The following is a 24,709-nucleotide window of genomic DNA, read 5'->3' as shown; positions in this document are numbered from 1 at the left end:
GAAAAAACACAATTTAACCAATGTGTTGTTAATGTCCTGCTTAGTCTAGTCCTATGTGAGATACAGCTGTGTCTGACAGCTAGTATCATTGCATTTGTGAGTGTATGAATGCACAATAAGCCGCTTGCCCTCAGGGTTAATATATGTCAGTGTAGTTCAAATGCCACGTGTGGTCTTCTACCTGCTGAAATACTTCTTACTGTTAATCATGCTCTCTGTCATAATGGAGTGTACAGGTCAGACCATTCGGAGGCTTCAAACACAGGAGTCCAGGCTTCAAACCTGAAATTAACGAAACCACCTGGCGTTTCAGGGCCCTTTACATGTCTGCAGTGGGGGTCGGCTGTGGTGTCCAGCATGGCATCCAGTCTGCTGTCTCCTGTTTTGACAAGACTGTCCCATCCCAACAGATTCACAGGCGTGTTTGGTGAATGCACGCATGAATGTTCCACCATCTGGTCAAAAGTCAGTCGGATGGTCTTTTGCAGGTTTTGAGGAGTCATTTGTTCATTTGTCAGAGCAGGTAGTGTCCACTAGAGTCATCAGTGGTTACCTCTCATCTTGGAAAAGACAATGGCTCCTGCATCAAGTGGTGTTGTCCGACTTGCCCTGTGGTCCTCGCCACGGTGGAGGAGGGCTTGGAGTGGTCATGGGTACTGTTCATTTTTCCTCCAGACCCTCTGCCTCTTGGTCTGTACATTCTGCTGTTGGGCACCTCGTTGTGGGCTGTCAGGGTTCAGAGCGCCATAGATGCCATTTCCAACTGCTGCTGGGGTCCCCTGGGTGGCCTGCTTCTCCCAGGATTTTTCCACCCGTCCTCCTGTTTCGGTCTCCGAATGGCTGAGCATGACACGTCACTACTGCCGTCTCTGAGGGCATCAAAAGTCAAAATTCATGTTAGTTTCCTTTTCTTTTTTAAAACACCTTTTATCCTGTGTGAATCATTTCAGCAGGGTAAAGAATTGTTTTTCTTCAGCTGCTCAACCTCCCCCTCTCTCCTGTCCCGTTTCTTCAAATGTGCTCTGGGGGTCAGTCACTGCTGACTCGGCTCCCTCCTGTGAAGCTAGAGAGCTGCGGAGGATGGTAAACTTTTGCGTCTTTTGTCACTCACCCACAAAGCAGAGGGTGGTTTTCTGCGTAAAGATTTATGAGGTCTGCTCTTCTGCTTGGAAAGAGATTCAGAATGGATTAGTCATGTTCAGTCTTCACCGTCTCCAACACCGTCAGTTGATCAGTAATGAAAACCAGCAAAGGGAAAAATCCCTAAAATTTTATTTGTCCGATATGACGGACATGGAGCAAAGTCTTTGGAAAATATATTGTCTTACATGCATTCCGACCGCTAAGCATTCACTCTTAATCAAGAAACAAAGACAAATTGTTTTGACTTACCATTAAGGACTGTTGTTGCCCTACAAAAAGAATTTGGAGAAGTGCTAAAAGCAACAAAATCCCACAATTTAAGCTTTTCCTTATTTAACCAAAAACACAATTCACACTCCAAAACACAGACAATCAATACAAAGACAAGAACTTTTAACCGTTTTTGCAAAAGACATAACACAACAAATTAGGTACCTTACACAAACAAAATTAAACCATTTCACTGAAATGAATCGTTCATAACTAGCGTTTTAACATTCATGTTCCCTCTTCTCCTGTTCTACCATACCCTGCACTTTCATACCATACCTTTCCATGCCCACAGACCCTCCATTTTACTTACAATGCTTTTCATTTCTCCTGCTTGTCTACATTGCCACATCCTTCCAAATCCTCAAAAACCATGTTTCCCTTTCCTTTACCTCGTCCTTTTCCCGATTCTGATAACAATTTTCAAATACTATTGATTATGATTCAAACAAACAAAACCACCACTCATTCGCTTCTCATTCAAACAGCAGTGCACAAGATCAAAACAAACAGAAAAACGAAATTAAACAAATTAAAAATGTCAATAATACTTCTTCGAACAAAGCTGAACTTAATCGCGGTTATTAGGACATACAAACAAATTAGAGACATGTATTCACAATAAGAAAACCGAAATAATTACAAAATTATTTTACCCCAAATGTATTAGACCCTGCAACCATGCACGTTGATCTCGCCGTTGCGGCAGAGGCTCCCGTCGGAGGCGCTGTGCAACATAAAAACCTTTTTCGGCGAACCGAAAACCCACTGACATTTGTTTTTCAACGCTGTTTTACAACCGAGGTCATGATTAAGCCCAATAAAACAATCCCCGCGATGATTGTACCGCAAACTAGGTCCCAAATTCTCAGCGCCGGTCCGCCAAGTTGGTCGCTAGGAACGCCGACTCGCTAACCACGTGGTACGAACAAAGCAAATCACAGCCACCGTCGCCATTTTGGCTAGGACTCCGTCACGCTTACCACGTGGTACAGACAAAACCAATCACAGTCGTCTACACATTCGAAAACAAGTAAAACGTCCCGTCATTGGTCCGTTCGATGTAATCATGATGAACAAGATGGCTGCGCCCGTAGAGCAGACAATACACAGGGAAATGTGGAAAATACAGTTAAAATACACAGATTTCAAACATTTTCATCCCATTCTTTCCAAAATCGCATACATTTCATTCCATTCATTCTCATTCAAGCCATTTTCACCGCTGTTGTCAAGTCAAGTCGTTAGCGTCATGTTGTCTGTCGTCAAAACAAAATTCACCGGTTTCCTCATTTCTTCTGTCTAGTGCACCTTTCATTTTTATTGTGAATCTCTCTGTGGTTTCTCTACGCATTAAAAATAATTTGTGAAGGTTCGCTGCCTTCCTGGTTTTTCCGAAAATCCTAAAACGCGCAAAATTAGTTCCTATAGTAACACTGTTGTTTTCGTACGGGATTTCGTACAGGCTCAAACAGACGCAAAACCTTCTAAATTTTAACGTAATCCAAATATCACACGCTCCCAATTTAATATTTATTCAATTTTGACAGGCTAAACAGACACAAAACCTGCACAATTTGCTCAGCTCTAATTTTCATAAATTTCCTCAGTCCAATTTGCTGTTTCAGGAGGGTGAACCCACAAAACTTATACAGGTGCGCTATGCCGTCCACATACTTCACTTCCCCACAATTTGAGTTATTCACTAAGAGAATAACCTGGTCAATATGCAGAATTTACGAACAGGTTCCTGCTTTACCTTTTGTTTGTGAGGCCTCGAGGGAAGTCAAGCACGTGGGGGGAGCGTCACCAACTTTTCGCCGAAAGTCCCAGAAATCTCATCTCATAATAAACCACTATCGGTCCTCTTACCCGCGTTGCGCTTCCGCGTTTCTTCCCCACTTTTCACGTTCAGGGGTCACCAATTAATGTTGGAAAATATAATCTGTCGCTTTGAGATTACCTTCCTTGTTGCATGTTCAATAAAGTCGAGAAGAAGAAAACCACGGGATTCGGCCGGATTAAGTTTAACAAATTTATTCCCTAACAATATTTCTAAAAACAGAGTAAAAACAGATCGATCTGGGTGTCCAAAATCAAGGCCTGCAATACGCAAGAGGTTACATTCCGAATTCACATGCAGCTTGTCTGGAGACACAGGAAAGTTCCTTGAGTTCAGACTTTTAAGCATGTGGTCAGAACATCCTCCCCCGGGAGCAAGATGGCCACCGAATCTCCGCCTCTGGTCGCTGGAGATTGGCTGACAGAGGAGCCCGCCTACTTCCTTCAGCCCATGTTAGGAGTTACAGCATTTGGCCCTAGCTTCCTGCTTCAAACGTCCAGGGGGGTTATTTCAAAGACGGACATCTGTCCGACCACCAACTGTGTCCCCATGGGGGTCCAGCAGAGTCGCCCGGATCCTTCTCCGCAGGCAATCAGTCTCAACTCTTTGTCCTTCTCATGTGAGTTGACACCTCCAGGGTTTCCCAGGATTTAAATTGAATCCTGGAGACAATTTAATTCTGGTCCATGTCAGATCTACAACCAAATGGCCCCAGAAGATCAAAGACCGTTTTCTCCTGAAGGGGGTTGGAGGTTGGAGCTGCATTCCTGAAGCCCCTCACATATGCAACTTAAAGAAGCTTCTTCAAGGTTCAAATGATGTTAAAGCACACACTTCAGCAAATGACTTATCTTCAATGTAATAAAATTTAAGACTGAAAACCCTAATGAATTTACCAAAAAATATAAATTCCTTCAGCTTCCTTGGTTAATTTTTCTGGTAACTTATCTGCAATGGAGCAGAACAACATGAAACTACTAAATCAGCACATTAAAAAAAAATATGAGACACATCCCCCTGCTGGAGGACTCGCATTTTGCAACAGAAAAAGATGCAATTCACTGGACCGAGGACACGGCCAGAGCAATGTTGGAACATTGGAGGTATTTTTTAAAGTGGAATACCCACTAAATCCATTCAGGGTAGAGTGTGTAAGGGGACAGCCCTTTATGGCCCCACAATATCATGGTTTTGACTGAAAAGTGATGCCCTGACAGAACAACAAGGTGACCTCCTCAAAAACGGTTTAACTTTTATTTCCATAGATAACTTTTTAAAAAAATACAGACCCAAAACACAAGACTGTATTAATCATGTTTCCTGTTCTTTGCGGGATTAACATTTGGTGGGACAAACCGAAACTTTTGTTAGCACAAGAAAGTGACAACATAAATATAATATTGCTCATAATGGATAGGTGCATAGCCCACTGGTGGAGCATTTTCTCATGACCCAGGGTTTTTCTTTATGGTGAACAGTGTGAGAGATTTTGTTATCATTGTTACTGTTATTATGGCTATTGTTCTTATGGTTCTTATTACTGTTTTAAGATGATTATTATTATTACTTTAACCCTACCCCTGGTCCTGTTTCTAACCCTAACCTTTAGTTTAATCTGAACCCTAATCCCAACCCTTAATCAGTTATTAGAAATTTAAATAATCTTAAACATAAAGCAATAACATGGTTGGAAGGAAAAGGTTTTGTTTCACGTGTCTTTTTGCCTGGTTAGCAGTATGCATGCAGGGGAGGGGCTTAGAACGCACAGGGCCCATGGCTCAGGACACGCAGGGCCCATGAGGCCGACGCGTGCTCCTTGGTAAGACAGTGTGAATAAAACAGCCACCTTTTGTCTCTCACTTCACTTTTACGCCTGTCCAGCCAAGTTGTAGCTGTTGTGGTGTGCATAGAGCCTGATGAAGGCAGAATTTGCCGAAACGCGTAGCGAGCACACTTTATTTAATTTTGTATTGTTTATTTATTTATGTTTTTACATTTTTGTGAATAAAAACACTCATTTAAGTGGTTGTCCCGCTTTTTTCTTTTTTCTTTTTTCAAAGTTTGCAAGTTTTTCTATTTTTGATTACATTCTTGCCTGGTGGAAAAACCGTAACACCTGCCATGCACTTCTACGACGGAGAGGAGGATGGAGGTGCTTGGACCACGGTGCGCTACGGGAGGAGACACTACAGAAATCCCCGTGCGCTCAGCTTTAATTACCGGGGCCGACCGGACCATAGGATGGACCGTGCATTTCCCGTCTCCGGCTGGAAGAGGGCGCCAAGGTTCCCAAATTTTGGCTGGAGTAGGGCTTCACCTTCAAATCCTAACTGGCCTGCGCCTCCTATGTACGACGGGTCCCGGCCTTATTTTCCACAGCCCCGCTCTTATGCAGCAGCGGTCCGGGGCTCACCTACCAGACGAGCGACAAGATTTGGACCCCCAGCAGATGTTAGGCAGGACCTCCGGCGACCTGCAGATGAAAGACTTGGACAGCTTATCCGCAAATTACATGCTGTAATTAAGATGGTGCATCACTTACAAAACGTGACCATCACGCCGGACAGACCAGAACCTCTGATGATCGCTCGCATAGTGGACTCATTAACCTCACTGATTAAACCCGCTGATCCCACGGATGATGTGTTAGACCTCATTGAGGGCAACGCAAAAAACTGGGGACAGAACACACTGCAGATCCTCCAGGATCACTACCAAAAGAGGCTGGAGAAACTTTTACAGGATCTCCCCGGTGATTTAACCCGAGATTGGAGGGAAGCCTTCATCGTGGCGACACGATGGGCTTGCAGAAATCTACCTCGGATCACGCAGGATGTTCTCGATCAGGCAGAGGCCCTGATCATCACCTGCAGATCAGACTCGGAGCGGCGAAGTCCAGCGGCTACGACACCACCCCCCGGCAGGGTCTGATAGCCGCCGGGGGCCGCGCACATCAGGAGGAAGAAAAAAGAGGACCCGTCAACCTGAGCGGGTCTCCATGAGCATTCAAGCTGAATGTTACGAGGCCACAAACCGATCAGTTGGAACTATGACGGACATGAGACCAGCTTGGCCTCCAGATGCAGTTCCAGCAGCCGCTGCCGAGAAGCAGCGTGGACCGCGAACGGCGACCCGCCGCAACCCCTTCGTGGCGCGTGAGGAATTTCTCCCTCAGATTGTGGGGATAACTTCACCCTCTGCTCCCAGACCGGCAGCACGGGCGCCACCTTCCCGAATTTCAGCACTGGACAGCTCCCAGGAGGAGGAAAGCTCCGATAGAGAGGAGAACCGCGGCGGGGAGGTTCTTCACGAGGAGGAGGAGGAGGAGTTCGATAATGAATACGACAGCGAGGAAGATGGGGATGAGGCGGACACGGACGCTGACCCCCCCCAGCTTCAGGTAGTTCGGGGCTGGATCATATTTCGGACAGCCCGGGTGTGACAGAATGCCAGGAGGACAGCGCATCTCCAGCTTCAGCGGAGGAACGCTGTATTACAGGGCTGGAGCTAGCAGGTGACGGTGCTGAGCCACCAGTAGCCCGTGTTGACTTACCTGCCCCAGAGCGGCAGGTTTTCAAGGTAAAGCGTCACCCTGAAACAAACAGAAAATTGATTGACTGGTTTCTGGAAGTGGAGAAAAGGTGTCTTATTGTTGGTGACTCAAATTTATCCAGAATCCCTGAATATTCCATCCCAGATCTACAGATTGAGAGTTATCCAGGTGCTAATTTTCGCCACATGCAGGCTTTATTTGAGATAGCCCACGTTCCGTGGGATTTGGTGGTTCAGAATGTGGTCATTGCAGCCGGCATTAACGCCAAAGGTCAGAACATTAAAGAAACTGCAGTTAAACAGCTCCAGCGGGCTCTGAAGATGGCTAAACACAGATTTCCATCTGCTGTCATCTGGGTTCCCTTGGTTAATTTTTCTGGTAACTTTTCTGCAATGGAGCAGAACAACATGAAACTACTAAATCAGCATATTAAAAAAAAATATGAGACACATCCCCCTGCTGGAGGACTCGCATTTTGCAACAGAAAAAGATGCAATTCACTGGACCGAGGACACGGCCAGAGCAATGTTGGAACATTGGAAGTATTTTTTAACGTGGAATACCCACTAAGTCCATTCAGGGTAGAGTGTGTAAGGGGACAGCCCTTTATGGCCCCACAATATCATGGTTTTGACTGAAAAGTGATGCCCTGACAGAACAACAAGGTGACCTCCTCAAAAACGGTTTAACTTTTATTTCCATAGATAACTTTTTAAAAAAATACAGACCCAAAACACAAGACTGTATTAATCATGTTTCCTGTTCTTTGCGGGATTAACATTTGGTGGGACAAACCGAAACTTTTGTTAGCACAAGAAAGTGACAACATAAATATAATATTGCTCATAATGGATAGGTGCATAACCCACTGGTGGAACAATTTTCTCATGACCCAGGGTTTTTCTTTATAGTGAACAGTGTGAAAGATTTTGTTATCATTGTTACTGTTATTATGGCTATTGTTCTTATGGTTCTTATTACTGTTTTATGATGATTATTATTATTACTTTAACCCTACCCCTGGTCCTGTTTCTAACCCTAACCTTTAGTTTAATCTGAACCCTAATCCCAACCCTTAATCAGTTATTAGAAATTTAAATAATCTTAAACATAAAGCAATAACATGGTTGGAAGGAAAAGGTTTTGTTTCACGTGTCTTTTTGCCTGGTTAGCAGTATGCATGCAGGGGAGGGGCTTAGAACGCACAGGGCCCATGGCTCAGGACACGCAGGGCCCATGAGGCCGACGCGTGCTCCTTGGTAAGACAGTGTGAATAAAACAGCCACCTTTTGTCTCTCACTTCACTTTTACGCCTGTCCAGCCAAGTTGTAGCTGTTGTGGTGTGCATAGAGCCTGATGAAGGCAGAATTTGCCGAAACGCGTAGCGAGCACACTTTATTCTAATTTTGTATTGTTTATTTATTTTTTTTTTTACATTTTTGTGAATAAAAACACTCATTTAAGTGGTTGTCCCGCTTTTTTCTTTTTTTCTTTTTTCAAAGTTTGCAAGTTTTTCTATTTTTGATTACATTCTTGCCTGGTGGAAAAACCGTAACACCTGCCATGCACTTCTACGACGGAGAGGAGGATGGAGGTGCTTGGACCACGGTGCGCTACGGGAGGAGACACTACAGAAATCCCCGTGCGCTCAGCTTTAATTACCGGGGCCGACCGGACCATAGGATGGACCGTGCATTTCCCGTCTCCGGCTGGAAGAGGGCGCCAAGGTTCCCAAATTTTGGCTGGAGTAGGGCTTCACCTTCAAATCCTAACTGGCCTGCGCCTCCTATGTACGACCCTAACCCTACCCTAACCCTAACCCCTAACCCTAACCCTAACCCCTAACCCTAACCTTTTTTTCTCAGACATGATGTTTTGGACTATACATACCTTCCAAGTCACCTAATCCTGAACCTAACCTCAGTGAAGAAGTAAGAAAAACCTATTCTGAGAGGATTTTTGGAGGACAAATGACTGAAGAGGAAAAAGAAAAATGTTTTGTGCAAGCTGGGTGATTTCCTTAACTGTCTGGACCTCATCTTGGTGAGGGGGGGTGTGCTCCCACTCCTAAAAACAATAGGTGAGACTATATTTCAAAGAGCCATAAAGCTACGGACAATTTCGGAAAAGCATGGATCCACAGCCATTCAGGAGCAAAACAAAGGCTAACTCCGCCCACCTGCTCTATTTAAGAGGACCTGCTTCTTCCAACTCACTCACTCACCTTGCAGCCCTGTCATACGGAGGCACAATTAAACAGAAGGAAATCAGACCCGGATTTTGGACAAAGGATTTTTTATTCCATCCAAGCTCTCATGCACAAGGGATATACAAACAAAATGTGCTCAGTTCAGCATCTGAAGAAGGACCAGGAAGTCCGAAATATAAATGCATTACTCTGGGCAACAAGTGATACCAGGAGGAGCCTGAAAAATATCCTGCAAAGAAAAGACAAGGCTACTTACCTGAGGAAATAGAGGAAATGTTCCTGCAAAGAAAAAAGAAGAGGAGACAAAATTGAAAATACAAGTTATCCAGGACGATGAGAGCCTAATTTTTGAATATGTAAGTCCATTTATTCTAATTTTTGAGTGTGGGGCGGATGATTCTGGCTTTCTGGACGGAGGGAAGGCCTATGCACTTGAAGTTCACCGCCTTTGGCGGTGAATTTCTAATCTTTAACCCCTGACAAGCTCGTGCCCCTTTGTCAGTCTGGTGCCAGGGTTTGAAGCCCCACTTCCTTCCATGCTGTAGAAGACAAGATTTTTTCTCAGACATGATGTTTTGGACTATACATACCTTCCAAGTCACCTAATCCTGAACCTAACCTCAGTGAAGAAGTAAGAAAAACCTATTCTGAGAGGATTTTTGGAGGACAAATGACTGAAGAGGAAAAAGAAAAATGTTTTGTGCAAGCTGGGTGATTTCCTTAACTGTCTGGACCTCATCTTGGTGAGGGGGGGTGTGCTCCCACTCCTAAAAACAATAGGTGAGACTATATTTCAAAGAGCCATAAAGCTACGGACAATTTCGGAAAAGCATGGATCCACAGCCATTCAGGAGCAAAACAAAGGCTAACTCCGCCCACCTGCTTTATTTAAGACGACCTGCTTCTTCCAACTCACTCACTCACCTTGCAGCCCTGTCATACGGAGGCACAATTAAACAGAAGGCAATCAGACCCGGATTTTGGACAAAGGATTTGTATTCCATGCAAGCTCTCATGCACAAGGGATATACAAACAAAATGTGCTCAGTTCAGCATCTGAAGAAGGACCAGGAAGTCCGAAATATAAATGCATTACTCTGGGCAACAAGTGATACCAGGAGGAGCCTGAAAAATATCCTGCAAAGAAAAGACAAGGCTACTTACCTGAGGAAATAGAGGAAATGTTCCTGCAAAGAAAAAAGAAGAGGAGACAAAATTGAAAATACAAGTTATCCAGGACGATGAGAGCCTAATTTTTGAATATGTAAGTCCATTTATTCTAATTTTTGAGTGTGGGGCGGATGATTCTGGCTTTCTGGACGGAGGGAAGGCCTATGCACTTGAAGTTCACCGCCTTTGGCGGTGAATTTCTAATCTTTAACCCCTGACAAGCTTGTGCCCCTTTGTCAGTCTGGTGCCAGGGTTTGAAGCCCCACTTCCTTCCATGCTGTAGAAGAAAAGATTTTTTCTCAGACATGATGTTTTGGACTATACATACCTTCCAAGTCACCTAATCCTGAACCTAACCTCAGTGAAGAAGTAAGAAAAACCTATTCTGAGAGGATTTTTGGAGGACAAATGACTGAAGAGGAAAAAGAAAAATGTTTTGTGCAAGCTGGGTGATTTCCTTAACTGTCTGGACCTCATCTTGGTGAGGGGGGGTGTGCTCCCACTCCTAAAAACAATAGGTGAGACTATATTTCAAAGAGCCATAAAGCTACGGACAATTTCGGAAAAGCATGGATCCACAGCCATTCAGGAGCAAAACAAAGGCTAACTCCGCCCACCTGCTCTATTTAAGAGGACCTGCTTCTTCCAACTCACTCACTCACCTTGCAGCCCTGTCATACGGAGGCACAATTAAACAGAAGGCAATCAGACCCGGATTTTGGACAAAGGATTTTTATTCCATCCAAGCTCTCATGCACAAGGGATATACAAACAAAATGTGCTCAGTTCAGCATCTGAAGAAGGACCAGGAAGTCCGAAATATAATGCATTACTCTGGGCAACAAGTGATACCAGGAGGAGCCTGAAAAATATCCTGCAAAGAAAAGACAAGGCTACTTACCTGAGGAAATAGAGGAAATGTTCCTGCAAAGAAAAAAGAAGAGGAGACAAAATTGAAAATACAAGTTATCCAGGACGATGAGAGCCTAATTTTTGAATATGTAAGTCCATTTATTCTAATTTTTGAGTGTGGGGCGGATGATTCTGGCTTTCTGGACGGAGGGAAGGCCTATGCACTTGAAGTTCACCGCCTTTGGCGGTGAATTTCTAATCTTTAACCCCTGACAAGCTCGTGCCCTTTTGTCAGTCTGGTGCCAGGGTTTGAAGCCCCACTTCCTTCCATGCTGTAGAAGAAAAGATTTTTTCTCAGACATGATGTTTTGGACTATACATACCTTCCAAGTCACCTAATCCTGAACCTAACCTCAGTGAAGAAGTAAGAAAAACCTATTCTGAGAGGATTTTTGGAGGACAAATGACTGAAGAGGAAAAAGAAAAATGTTTTGTGCAAAAAATGTAGCCACAGGGGTTACAAGCCAGTAACTTCTGTGCCGGTCCCAAGCCCGGATAAATAGAGAGGGTTGCGTCAGGAAGGGCATCCGGCGTAAAAAATTGCCAAAATAACCATGCGAATCATCCACAACACTTTAGACATACCGGATCGGTCGAGGCCCGGGTTAACAACGACCGCCACCGATGCTGTTAACCTACAGGGTGTCGGTGGAAATTTGACTACTGTTGGTCGAAGAAAGAGGGGAGGCAGAAGGGTCCGTGGCCAGAGAGAGAAGGGAAAAGGCAGGAACATAGGTTTGAGAATAGGGACTCTTAACGTTGGCACAATGACAGGGAAAGGCAGAGAGCTGGCAGACATGATGGAGAGAAGGAAGGTAGATGTACTGTGTGTGCAGGAGACGAGGTGGAAGGGCAGCAAGGCACGTAGTATTGGAGGAGGATACAAACTGTTCTATCATAGTGTTGATAGGAAGAGAAACGGGGTAGGAGTGATTCTGAAGGGGGAGTTTGTAAACAGTGTTCTAGAGGTGAAAAGAGTCTCAGACAGGATGATGAGCCTAAAGTTAGAAATTGAAGGGGTGATGGTGAATGTAGTCAGTGGGTATGCGCCACAGGTTGGCTGTGAGTTAGAAGTGAAGGAGAGATTCTGGAGTGAGTTGGATGAGGTCATAGAGAGTTTTCCCAGAGGAGAGAGAGTTGTTATTGGAGCAGACTTTAATGGGCATGTTGGTGAGGGCAACAGAGGTGATGAGGAGGTGATGGGCAGGTTTGGTGTGAAGGAAAGGAATCTGGAGGGACAGATGGTGGTGGACTTTGCGAAGAGGATGGAAATGGCTGTAGTCAACACTTACTTCCAGAAGAGAGAGGAACATAGAGTGACATACAGAAGTGGAGGTAGGAGTACTCAGGTGGATTACATCCTATGCAGACGAGGTCATTTGAGAGAGGTTAATGACTGCAAAGTGGTGGTAGGAGAGAGTGTAGCCAGACAGCACCGCATGGTGGTGTGTAAGATGACTCTGGAGGTCAGGAAGAAGAAGAGAGGGAAAACAGAAAAGAAGACCAAGTGGTGGAAGCTACAGAATGAAGAAACTTGTGAGGAATTTAGGCAGAAGTTGAGACAGGTCCTGGGTGGTCAGGATGAGCTTCCAGAGGACTGGGAAACTACAGCAGAGATTATCAGGGAAACAGGTAGGAAGGTGCTAGGTGTGTCATCTGGAAAGAGGAAAGACGGTAAAGAGACTTGGTGGTGGAATGAGGAAGTACAGGAATGCGTCCAGAGGAAGAGGTTGGCTAAAAGGAAGTGGGATGTAGAAAGGACTGAGGAAGGTAGACAGGAGTACAAGGAAGCGCAGCGTAGAGTGAAAAGAGAGGTGGCAAAGGCCAAACAGAAAGCTTACGATGAGCTATATGACAGGTTAGACACAAAGGAAGGAGAGAAGGACTTGTACAGGCTAGCCAGACAGAGAGACAGAGATGGGAAGGACGTGCAACAGATAAGGGTGATTAAGGACAGAGATGGAAAGGTGCTAACAACCCAAGAGAGTGTACAGAAAAGATGGAAGGAGTATTTTGAGGAGCTGATGAACGAGGAAAATGACAGGGAAAGAAGGGAGGAAGATGTGGTTGTTGTGGAGCAGGAAGTAGCAGAGATTGGAAAGGATGAGGTTAGGAAGGCTCTGAAAAGGATGAAGAGCGGAAAGGCCGTTGGTCCTGATGACGTACCTGTGGAGGTATGGAAGTGCCTAGGAGAGACAGCAGTGGAATTTCTAACAAGGTTGTTCAATAGGATTTTAGAGAGTGAGAAGATGCCTGAGGAATGGAGGAGAAGCGTTCTGGTCCCGATCTTTAAGAACAAGGGTGACACGCAGAACTGCAGCAACTATAGAGGAATAAAGTTGATGAGCCCCACAATGAAGCTGTGGGAAAGAGTAGTGGAAGCCAGGCTTAGGAAGAAGGTGGAGATTTGTGAGCAGCAGTATGGTTTCATGCCCCGTAAGAGCACCACTGATGCCATTTTTGCTTTGAGAATGTTGATGGAAAAGTACAGAGAAGGTCAGAAGGAGCTGCATTGTGTGTTAGTAGATTTAGAGAAGGCGTATGACAGGGTGCCGAGGGAGGAGCTGTGGTACTGTATGAGGTCGTCTGGAGTGGCAGAGAAGTATGTCAGAGTAGTTCAGGACATGTATGAGAGAAGTATGACGGTGGTGAGATGTGCTGTAGGTCAGACAGAGGGGTTCAAGGTGGAGGTGGGACTACACCAAGGATCAGCTTTGAGTCCTTTTTTGTTTGCTATGCTGATGGACAGGCTGACAGACGAGGTAAGACAGGAATCTCCCTGGACAATGATGTTTGCGGATGACATTGTAATTTGCAGTGAGAGTAGAGAGCAGGTGGAGGAACAGCTAGAGAAGTGGAGGTTTGCTCTGGAAAGAAGAGGTATGAAGGTCAGTCGTAGTAAGACAGAATACATGTGTCTGAACGAGAGGGATCAAGGTAGAAGCGTTAGGTTACAGGGGACTGAGGTGAAGAAGGTGCAGGAGTTTAAGTACTTGGGGTCAACAGTTCAGTGTGATGGGGATTGTGGAAAAGAGGTGAAGAGGCGAGTGCAGGCAGGTTGGAGCGGTTGGAGGAAAGTGTCAGGAGTGTTGTGTGACAGAAGAGTGCCAGCAAGACTCAAAGGAAAGGTGTACAAAACAGTGGTGAGACCAGCTCTGCTCTATGGGTTAGAGACGGTAGCAGTGAGACAGAGACAAGAGGCTGAGATGGAGGTAGCGGAGATGAAGATGTTGAGGTTCTCCTTAGGAGTGACCAGGCTAGACAGGATAAGGAACGAGTACATCAGAGGGACGGCTCATGTTGCCTGTGTCAGCGACAAAGTCAGAGAAGCCAGACTGAGATGGTTTGGACATGTTCAGAGGAGGGATAGTGGATATATTGGTAGAAGGATGTTGGAGATGGAGCTGCCTGGCAGGAGGGCAAGAGGACGGCCAAAGAGGAGATACATGGATGTCTTAACAGAGGACATGAAGTTGGCTAATGTTAGGGTAGAAGATGTCCATGATAGAGTGAGGTGGAAAAGGATGATTCGCTGTGGCGACCCCTGATGGGAAAAGCCGAAAGAGAAAGAAGAAAGTTTTGTGCAAGCTGGGTGATTTCCTTAACTGTCTGGACCTCATCTTGGTGAGGGGGGGTGTGCTCCCACTCCTAAAAACAATAGGTGAGACTATATTTCAAAGAGCCATAAAGCTACGGACAATTTCGGAAAAGCATGGATCCACAGCCATTCAGGAGCAAAACAAAGGCTAACTCCGCCCACCTGCTCTATTTAAGAGGACCTGCTTCTTCCAACTCACTCACTCACCTTGCAGCCCTGTCATACGGAGGCACAATTAAACAGAAGGCAATCAGACCCGGATTTTGGACAAAGGATTTTTATTCCATCCAAGCTCTCATGCACAAGGGATATACAAACAAAATGTGCTCAGTTCAGCATCTGAAGAAGGACCAGGAAGTCCGAAATATAAATGCATTACTCTGGGCAACAAGTGATACCAGGAGGAGCCTGAAAAATATCCTGCAAAGAAAAGACAAGGCTACTTACCTGAGGAAATAGAGGAAATGTTCCTGCAAAGAAAAAAGAAGAGGAGACAAAATTGAAAATACAAGTTATCCAGGACGATGAGAGCCTAATTTTTGAATATGTAAGTCCATTTATTCTAATTTTTGAGTGTGGGGCGGATGATTCTGGCTTTCTGGACCGAGGGAAGGCCTATGCACTTGAAGTTCACCGCCTTTGGCGGTGAATTTCTAATTTTTTAACCCCTGACAAGCTCGTGCCCCTTTGTCAGTCTGGTGCCAGGGTTTGAAGCCCAACTTCCTTTCATGCTGTAGAAGAAAAGATTTTTTCTCAGACATGATGTTTTGGACTATACATACCTTCCAAGTCACCTAATCCTGAACCTAACCTCAGTGAAGAAGTAAGAAAAACCTATTCTGAGAGGATTTTTGGAGGACAAATGACTGAAGAGGAAAAAGAAAAATGTTTTGTGCAAGCTGGGTGATTTCCTTAACTGTCTGGACCTCATCTTGGTGAGGGGGGGGTGTGCTCCCACTCCTAAAAACAATAGGTGAGACTATATTTCAAAGAGCCATAAAGCTACGGACAATTTCGGAAAAGCATGGATCCACAGCCATTCAGGAGCAAAACAAAGGCTAACTCCGCCCACCTGCTCTATTTAAGAGGACCTGCTTCTTCCAACTCACTCACTCACCTTGCAGCCCTGTCATACGGAGGCACAATTAAACAGAAGGCAATCAGACCCGGATTTTGGACAAAGGATTTTTATTCCATCCAAGCTCTCATGCACAAGGGATATACAAACAAAATGTGCTCAGTTCAGCATCTGAAGAAGGACCAGGAAGTCCGAAATATAAATGCATTACTCTGGGCAACAAGTGATACCAGGAGGAGCCTGAAAAATATCCTGGAAAGAAAAGACAAGGCTACTTACCTGAGGAAATAGAGGAAATGTTCCTGCAAAGAAAAAAGAAGAGGAGACAAAATTGAAAATACAAGTTATCCAGGACGATGAGAGCCTAATTTTTGAATATGTAAGTCCATTTATTCTAATTTTTGAGTGTGGGGCGGATGATTCTGGCTTTCTGGACGGAGGGAAGGCCTATGCAATTGAAGTTCACCGCCTTTGGCGGTGAATTTCTAATCTTTAACCCCTGACAAGCTCGTGCCCCTTTGTCAGTCTGGTGCCAGGGTTTGAAGCCCCACTTCCTTCCATGCTGTAGAAGAAAAGATTTTTTCTCAGACATGATGTTTTGGACTATACATACCTTCCAAGTCACCTAATCCTGAACCTAACCTCAGTGAAGAAGTAAGAAAAACCTATTCTGAGAGGATTTTTGGAGGACAAATGACTGAAGAGGAAAAAGAAAAATGTTTTGTGCAAGCTGAGTGATTTCCTTAACTGTCTGGACCTCATCTTGGTGAGGGGGGGTGTGCTCCCACTCCTAAAAACAATAGGGGAGACTATATTTCAAAGAGCCATAAAGCTACGGACAATTTCGGAAAAGCATGGATCCACAGCCATTCAGGAGCAAAACAAAGGCTAACTCCGCCCACCTGCTCTATTTAAGAGGACCTGCTTCTTCCAACTCACTCACTCACCTTGCAGCCCTGTCATACGGAGGCACAATTAAACAGAAGGCAATCAGACCCGGATTTTGGACAAAGGATTTTTATTCCATCCAAGCTCTCATGCACAAGGGATATACAAACAAAATGTGCTCAGTTCAGCATCTGAAGAAGGACCAGGAAGTCCGAAATATAAATGCATTACTCTGGGCAACAAGTGATACCAGGAGGAGCCTGAAAAATATCCTGCAAAGAAAAGACAAGGCTACTTACCTGAGGAAATAGAGGAAATGTTCCTGCAAAGAAAAAAGAAGAGGAGACAAAATTGAAAATACAAGTTATCCAGGACGATGAGAGCCTAATTTTTGAATATGTAAGTCCATTTATTCTAATTTTTGAGTGTGGGGCGGATGATTCTGGCTTTCTGGACGGAGGGAAGGCCTATGCAATTGAAGTTCACCGCCTTTGGCGGTGAATTTCTAATCTTTAACCCCTGACAAGCTCGTGCCCCTTTGTCAGTCTGGTGCCAGGGTTTGAAGCCCCACTTCCTTCCATGCTGTAGAAGAAAAGATTTTTTCTCAGACATGATGTTTTGGACTATACATACCTTCCAAGTCACCTAATCCTGAACCTAACCTCAGTGAAGAAGTAAGAAAAACCTATTCTGAGAGGATTTTTGGAGGACAAATGACTGAAGAGGAAAAAGAAAAATGTTTTGTGCAAGCTGGGTGATTTCCTTAACTGTCTGGACCTCATCTTGGTGAGGGGGGGTGTGCTCCCACTCCTAAAAACAATAGGTGAGACTATATTTTAAAGAGCCATAAAGCTACGGACAATTTCGGAAAAGCATGGATCCACAGCCATTCAGGAGCAAAACAAAGGCTAACTCCGCCCACCTGCTCTATTTAAGAGGACCTGCTTCTTCCAACTCACTCACTCACCTTGCAGCCCTGTCATACGGAGGCACAATTAAACAGACGGCAATCAGACCCGGATTTTGGACAAAGGATTTTTATTCCATCCAAGCTCTCATGCAGAAGGGATATACAAACAAAATGTGCTCAGTTCAGCATCTGAAGAAGGACCAGGAAGTCCGAAATATAAATGCATTACTCTGGGCAACAAGTGATACCAGGAGGAGCCTGAAAAATATCCTGCAAAGAAAAGACAAGGCTACTTACCTGAGGAAATAGAGGAAATGTTCCTGCAAAGAAAAAAGAAGAGGAGACAAAATTGAAAATACAAGTTATCCAGGACGATGAGAGCCTAATTTTTGAATATGTAAGTCCATTTATTCTAATTTTTGAGTGTGGGGCGGATGATTCTGGCTTTCTGGACGGAGGGAAGGCCTATGCACTTGAAGTTCACCGCCTTTGGCTGTGAATTTCTAATCTTTAACCCCTGACAAGCTCGTGCCCCTTTGTCAGTCTGGTGCCAGGGTTTGAAGCCCCACTTCCTTCCATGCTGTAAAAGAAAAGATTTTTTCTCAGACATGATGTTTTGGACTATACATACCTTCCAAGTCACCTAATCCTGAACCTAACCTCAGTGAAGAAGTAAGAAAAACCTATTCTGAGAGGATTTTTGGAGGACAAATGACTGAAGAGGAAAAAGAAAAATGTTTTGTGCAAGCTGGGTGATTTCCTTAACTGTCTGGACCTCATCTTGGTGAGGGGGGGTGTGCTCCCACTCCTAAAAACAATAGGTGAGACTATATTTCAAAGAGCCATAAAGCTACGGACAATTTCGGAAAAGCATGGATCCACAGCCATTCAGGAGCAAAACAAAGGCTAACTCCGCCCACCTGCTCTATTTAAGAGGACCTGCTTCTTCCAACTCACTCACTCACCTTGCAGCCCTGTCATACGGAGGCACAATTAAACAGAAGGCAATCAGACCCGGATTTTGGACAAAGGATTTTTATTCCATCCAAGCTCTCATGCACAAGGGATATACAAACAAAATGTGCTCAGTTCAGCATCTGAAGAAGGACCAGGAAGTCCGAAATATAATGCATTACTCTGGGCAACAAGTGATACCAGGAGGAGCCTGAAAAATATCCTGCAAAGAAAAGACAAGGCTACTTACCTGAGGAAATAGAGGAAATGTTCCTGCAAAGAAAAAAGAAGAGGAGACAAAATTGAAAATACAAGTTATCCAGGACGATGAGAGCCTAATTTTTGAATATGTAAGTCCATTTATTCTAATTTTTGAGTGTGGGGCGGATGATTCTGGCTTTCTGGACGGAGGGAAGGCCTATGCAATTGAAGTTCACCGCCTTTGGCGGTGAATTTCTAATCTTTAACCCCTGACAAGCTTGTGCCCCTTTGTCAGTCTGGTGCCAGGGTTTGAAGCCCCACTTCCTTCCATGCTGTAGAAGAAAAGATTTTTTCTCAGACATGATGTTTTGGACTATACATACCTTCCAAGTCACCTAATCCTGAACCTAACCTCAGTGAAGAAGTAAGAAAAACCTATTCTGAGAGGATTTTTGGAGGACAAATGACTGAAGAGGAAAAAGAAAAATGTTTTGTGCAAGCTGAGTGATTTCCTTAACTGTCTGGACCTCATCTTGGTGAGGGGGGGTGTGCTCCCACTCCTAAAAACAATAGGGGAGACTATATTTCAAAGAGCCATAAAGCTACGGACAATTTCGGAAAAGCATGGATCCACAGCCATTCAGGAGCAAAACAAAGGCTAACTCCGCCCACCTGCTCTATTTAAGAGGACCTGCTTCTTCCAACTCACTCACTCACCTTGCAGCCCTGTCATACGGAGGCACAATTAAACAGACGGCAATCAGACCCGGATTTTGGACAAAGGATTTTTATTCCATCCAAGCTCTCATGCAGAAGGGATATACAAACAAAATGTGCTCAGTTCAGCATCTGAAGAAGGACCAGGAAGTCCGAAATATAAATGCATTACTCTGGGCAACAAGTGATACCAGGAGGAGCCTGAAAAATATCCTGCAAAGAAAAGACAAGGCTACTTACCTGAGGAAATAGAGGAAATGTTCCTGCAAAGAAAAAAGAAGAGGAGACAAAATTGAAAATACAAGTTATCCAGGACGATGAGAGCCTAATTTTTGAATATGTAAGTCCATTTATTCTAATTTTTGAGTGTGGGGCGGATGATTCTGGCTTTCTGGACGGAGGGAAGGCCTATGCACTTGAAGTTCACCGCCTTTGGCTGTGAATTTCTAATCTTTAACCCCTGACAAGCTCGTGCCCCTTTGTCAGTCTGGTGCCAGGGTTTGAAGCCCCACTTCCTTCCATGCTGTAAAAGAAAAGATTTTTTCTCAGACATGATGTTTTGGACTATACATACCTTCCAAGTCACCTAATCCTGAACCTAACCTCAGTGAAGAAGTAAGAAAAACCTATTCTGAGAGGATTTTTGGAGGACAAATGACTGAAGAGGAAAAAGAAAAATGTTTTGTGCAAGCTGGGTGATTTCCTTAACTGTCTGGACCTCATCTTGGTGAGGGGGGGTGTGCTCCCACTCCTAAAAACAATAGGTGAGACTATATTTCAAAGAGCCATAAAGCTACGGACAATTTCGGAAAAGCATGGATCCACAGCCATTCAGGAGCAAAACAAAGGCTAACTCCGCCCACCTGCTCTATTTAAGAGGACCTGCTTCTTCCAACTCACTCACTCACCTTGCAGCCCTGTCATACGGAGGCACAATTAAACAGAAGGCAATCAGACCCGGATTTTGGACAAAGGATTTTTATTCCATCCAAGCTCTCATGCACAAGGGATATACAAACAAAATGTGCTCAGTTCAGCATCTGAAGAAGGACCAGGAAGTCCGAAATATAAATGCATTACTCTGGGCAACAAGTGATACCAGCAGGAGCCTGAAAAATATCCTGCAAAGAAAAGACAAGGCTACTTACCTGAGGAAATAGAGGAAATGTTCCTGCAAAGAAAAAAGAAGAGGAGACAAAATTGAAAATACAAGTTATCCAGGACGATGAGAGCCTAATTTTTGAATATGTAAGTCCATTTATTCTAATTTTTGAGTGTGGGGCGGATGATTCTGGCTTTCTGGACGGAGGGAAGGCCTATGCACTTGAAGTTCACCGCCTTTGGCGGTGAATTTCTAATCTTTAACCCCTGACAAGCTCGTGCCCCTTTGTCAGTCTGGTGCCAGGGTTTGAGGCCCCACTTCCTTCCATGCTGTAGAAGAAAAGATTTTTTCTCAGACATGATGTTTTGGACTATACATACCTTCCAAGTCACCTAATCCTGAACCTAACCTCCCAGCCAGCAATGTCACGTGGGCCCCAACTGGGAAAGAGGTGGGCTATGTGGGTACTGACTGGGCATGGGTTTATTTTGGGTAAACTTTGAAGGCCCCATTAGGTTTTGCCTACATTGGCCCCACATTGGCCCCCCACATGGGTTACCTGTTAGGGCCCTACAAAGGAACCATGTGGGCTAGAACCCATGTAGGTCAGCCAAGTAAGGCCCATATGGGTTGCATCTGGGCCATAAAGACTTGGGCTGTAACTGGGACACTGTATGTGGGACCCATATGGTTTGGCCTACATGAGTCCAACGTGTGGAGCCCTCATGGGCTAACCATATAGGCCCGCTAAGGATCTAGGTGGTAAAGAAGACCTGGTCTGTAACTGGGCCACTGTATGTAGGACCCATGTGGTATAACTTACATGGGTCCCACATGAGGAGCCGTCATGGGCTAACCAAATAGGCCCAATAAAGGGTCTATGTGGGCGAAGAAGACCTACTCTGTAACTGGGCCACTGTATGTAGGGCCCATGTGGTATAAGTTACATGGGTCCTACATGAGGAGCCCTCATGTGCTAACCATATAGGCCTGATAAAGAGCCCGGGTGGGCAAAGAAGACCTGGTCTGTAACTGGGCCACTGTATGTAGGGCCCATGTGGTATAACTTACATGGGTCCCACATGAGGAGCCCTCATGGGCTAACCATATAGGCCTGCTAAAGGATCTAGGTGGGGGAAGAAGACCTGGTCTGTAACTGGGCCACTGTATGTAGGACCCATGTGGAATAAGTTACATTGGTCCCACATGAGGAGCCCTCATGGGCTAACCATATAGGCCTGATAAAGAGCCCGGGTGGGCAAAGAAGACCTGCTCTGTAACTGGGACACTGTATGTGGGACCCATATGGTTTGGCCCACATGAGTCCCAGGTGTGGAGCCCTCATGGGCTAACCATATAGGCCCGCTAAAGGATCTAGGTGGGCAAAGAAGACCTGGTCTGTAACTGGGCCACTGCATGTAAGACCCATGTGGAATAACTTACATGGGTCCTACATGAGGAGCCCTCATGTGCTAACCATATAGGCCTGATAAAGAGCCCGGGTGGGCAAAGAAGACCTGGTCTGTAACTGGGCCACTGTATGTAGGGCCCATGTGGTATAACTTACATGGGTCCCACATGAGGAGCCCTCATGGGCTAACCATATAGGCCTGCTAAAGGATCTAGGTGGGGGAAGAAGACCTGGTCTGTAACTGGGCCACTGTATGTAGGACCCATGTGGAATAAGTTACATTGGTCCCACATGAGGAGCCCTCATGGGCTAACCATATAGGCCTGATAAAGAGCCCGGGTGGGCAAAGAAGACCTGCTCTGTAACTGGGACACTGTATGTGGGACCCATATGGTTTGGCCCACATGAGTCCCAGGTGTGGAGCCCTCATGGGCTAACCATATAGGCCCGCTAAAGGATCTAGGTGGGCAAAGAAGACCTGGTCTGTAACTGGGCCACTGTATGTAGGGCCCATGTGGTATAACTTACATGGGTCCCACATGAGGAGCCCTCATGGGCTAACCATATAGGCCTGATAAAGAGCCCGGGTGGGCAAAGAAGACCTGGTCTGTAACTGGGCCACTGTATGTAGGGTCCATGTGGTATAACTTACATGGGTCCCACATGAGGAGCCCTCATGGGCTAACCATATAGGCCTGATAAAGAGCCCGGGTGGGCAAAGAAGACCTGGTCTGTAACTGGGACACAGTATGTGGGACCCATATGGTTTGGCCCACATGAGTCCCAGGTGTGGAGCCCTCATGGACTAACCATATAGGCCCGCTAAAGGATCTAGGTGGGCAAAGAAGACCTGCTCTGTAACTGGGACACTGTATGTGGGACCCATATGGTTTTGCCCACATGAGTCCCAGGTGTGGAGCCCTCATGGGCTAACCATATAGGCCCGCTAAAGGATCTAGGTGGGCAAAGAAGACCTGGTCTGTAACTGGGCCACTGTATGTAGGACCAATGTGGTATAACTTACATGGGTCCCACATGAGGAGCCCTCATGGGCTAACCATATATGCCTGATAAAGAGCCCGGGTGGGCAAAGAAAACCTGGTCTGTAACTGGGCCACTGTATGTAGGGCCCATGTGGTATAACTTACATGGGTCCCACATGAGGAGCCCTCATGGGCTAACCATATAGGCCTGATAAAGAGCCCGGGTGGGCAAAGAAGACCTGGTCTGTAACTGGGCCATTGTATGTAGGGTCCATGTGGTATAACTTACATGGGTCCCACATGAGGAGCCCTCATGGGCTAACCATATAGGCTGAATAAAGGATCTAGGTGGGCGAAGAAGACCTGGTCTGTAAGTGGGCCACTGTATGTAGGACCCACATGGTTTGCTACAAATGAGTACCACAGTAAGAGTGCTAATGGGTTAACCATATAGGCAGGTATTTTAAAAGGTTGTTTTGTATTCTGTTACTAGACATATGCTTAAAATCCAAGAAGATGAGTAAAATGACAGAACCCCTGAAGACTCTTTCCAAATTGAATATGAATCACAGCTTTTCTAATTCTCATCAGTCCAGCTGTTAACACTGGCTAAATTGATGAACCACAAATAGACATACATTTTAATATTTTACCATGTTTTACCCAGACCAACCTGCATTTGCAATATTGGACAATTATGACATTTATTTTTTCCTGTCCAGAGTTTTGGTAGTTTGTAGAGGAAGTGCTGAGATTTTGAGGATGTAGCAGTAAGCAATTAGATACAAGTAGGGTGACCACTTGTCCCAATTTTGGCACCATACAACCATCTAGTCTTCTGTCTGGCTTTCCTATTTATTAAAAATATTTACTTTTTTCATTGGTGCTCAGTGGATCCAACACAGATTCAAGTTTTTAACGACACAGTTTAAGATGAAGTGGTAACTTTGTTTGAACATAACACATTTGTTGTGTTGCTGTCCTATTCAGAACAAGCCTGGCTTCAAGGTTCAAGGTTTTTTTATTGGCCATGTATGCATATGCAGTCAATGCTTAGGGGTGCAAAGGTCTCAAGGTAACGTTTTGAAAAAGAGGAATCATTGTGCTCCGCTCATGTGTCGAAGTGTCCTTGGGCAAGACACTGAACCCCACCTTAACTCTGTTTTTTAAGGTTGACGCAAGTGTTCGGCAGCGGAGCCACCACCAGTCTGTGAATGTGTGTGTGAAAGGGTGAATGGAATTATGACTGTAAAGCACTTTGGGCCTTCAAGGAAAGTAGAAAAGCTCTGTATCCGTGTACGACATTTACCATTTACCAGTATTGTAATTTGTCCTATCACAATCTGACACGTCACCGGACCAACGGACAGCCATTAAAAAAAATGTGACGTCAGCATTAGTCCCAGGACCCTGAAGGACCTCCAACGGTAATTGCAGGCTGAATAGTTTTGGTACCTACACCTACTATACCCTAACTTAAATTCTAAAACACAGAAAACTAATGCTATATACAGTATGTTTTGTGAAACACAGCAGTTTTTAACCTTTTTCAATCCACCCAGTTTTAGTGCATACAAAATGAACCAAGACTTTTATTCCCTGTAACTTGCAATCAACAAACAACACAGATTTAATCTCAGGGCCCTGCAGAAGGGCACTTGCAACCCATCAGTGGGCTCAGGCCAGCTGAATAAGAATTGCAGGCAATTAGATTGCAGATTACAAGTTATTAGACATTTATTTGGATGGTGGTCTTTGGTTGCATTT

Source organism: Oryzias latipes, chromosome 18 (assembly GCF_053564925.1).
Source record: "Oryzias latipes strain Hd-rR chromosome 18, Olatipes_Hd-rR_3.1".
In the NCBI taxonomy this organism is placed as follows: Eukaryota; Metazoa; Chordata; class Actinopteri; order Beloniformes; family Adrianichthyidae; genus Oryzias; species Oryzias latipes.
The sequence above is the reverse complement of the archived record's forward strand: the minus strand, read 5'-3'. Positions refer to the sequence as shown.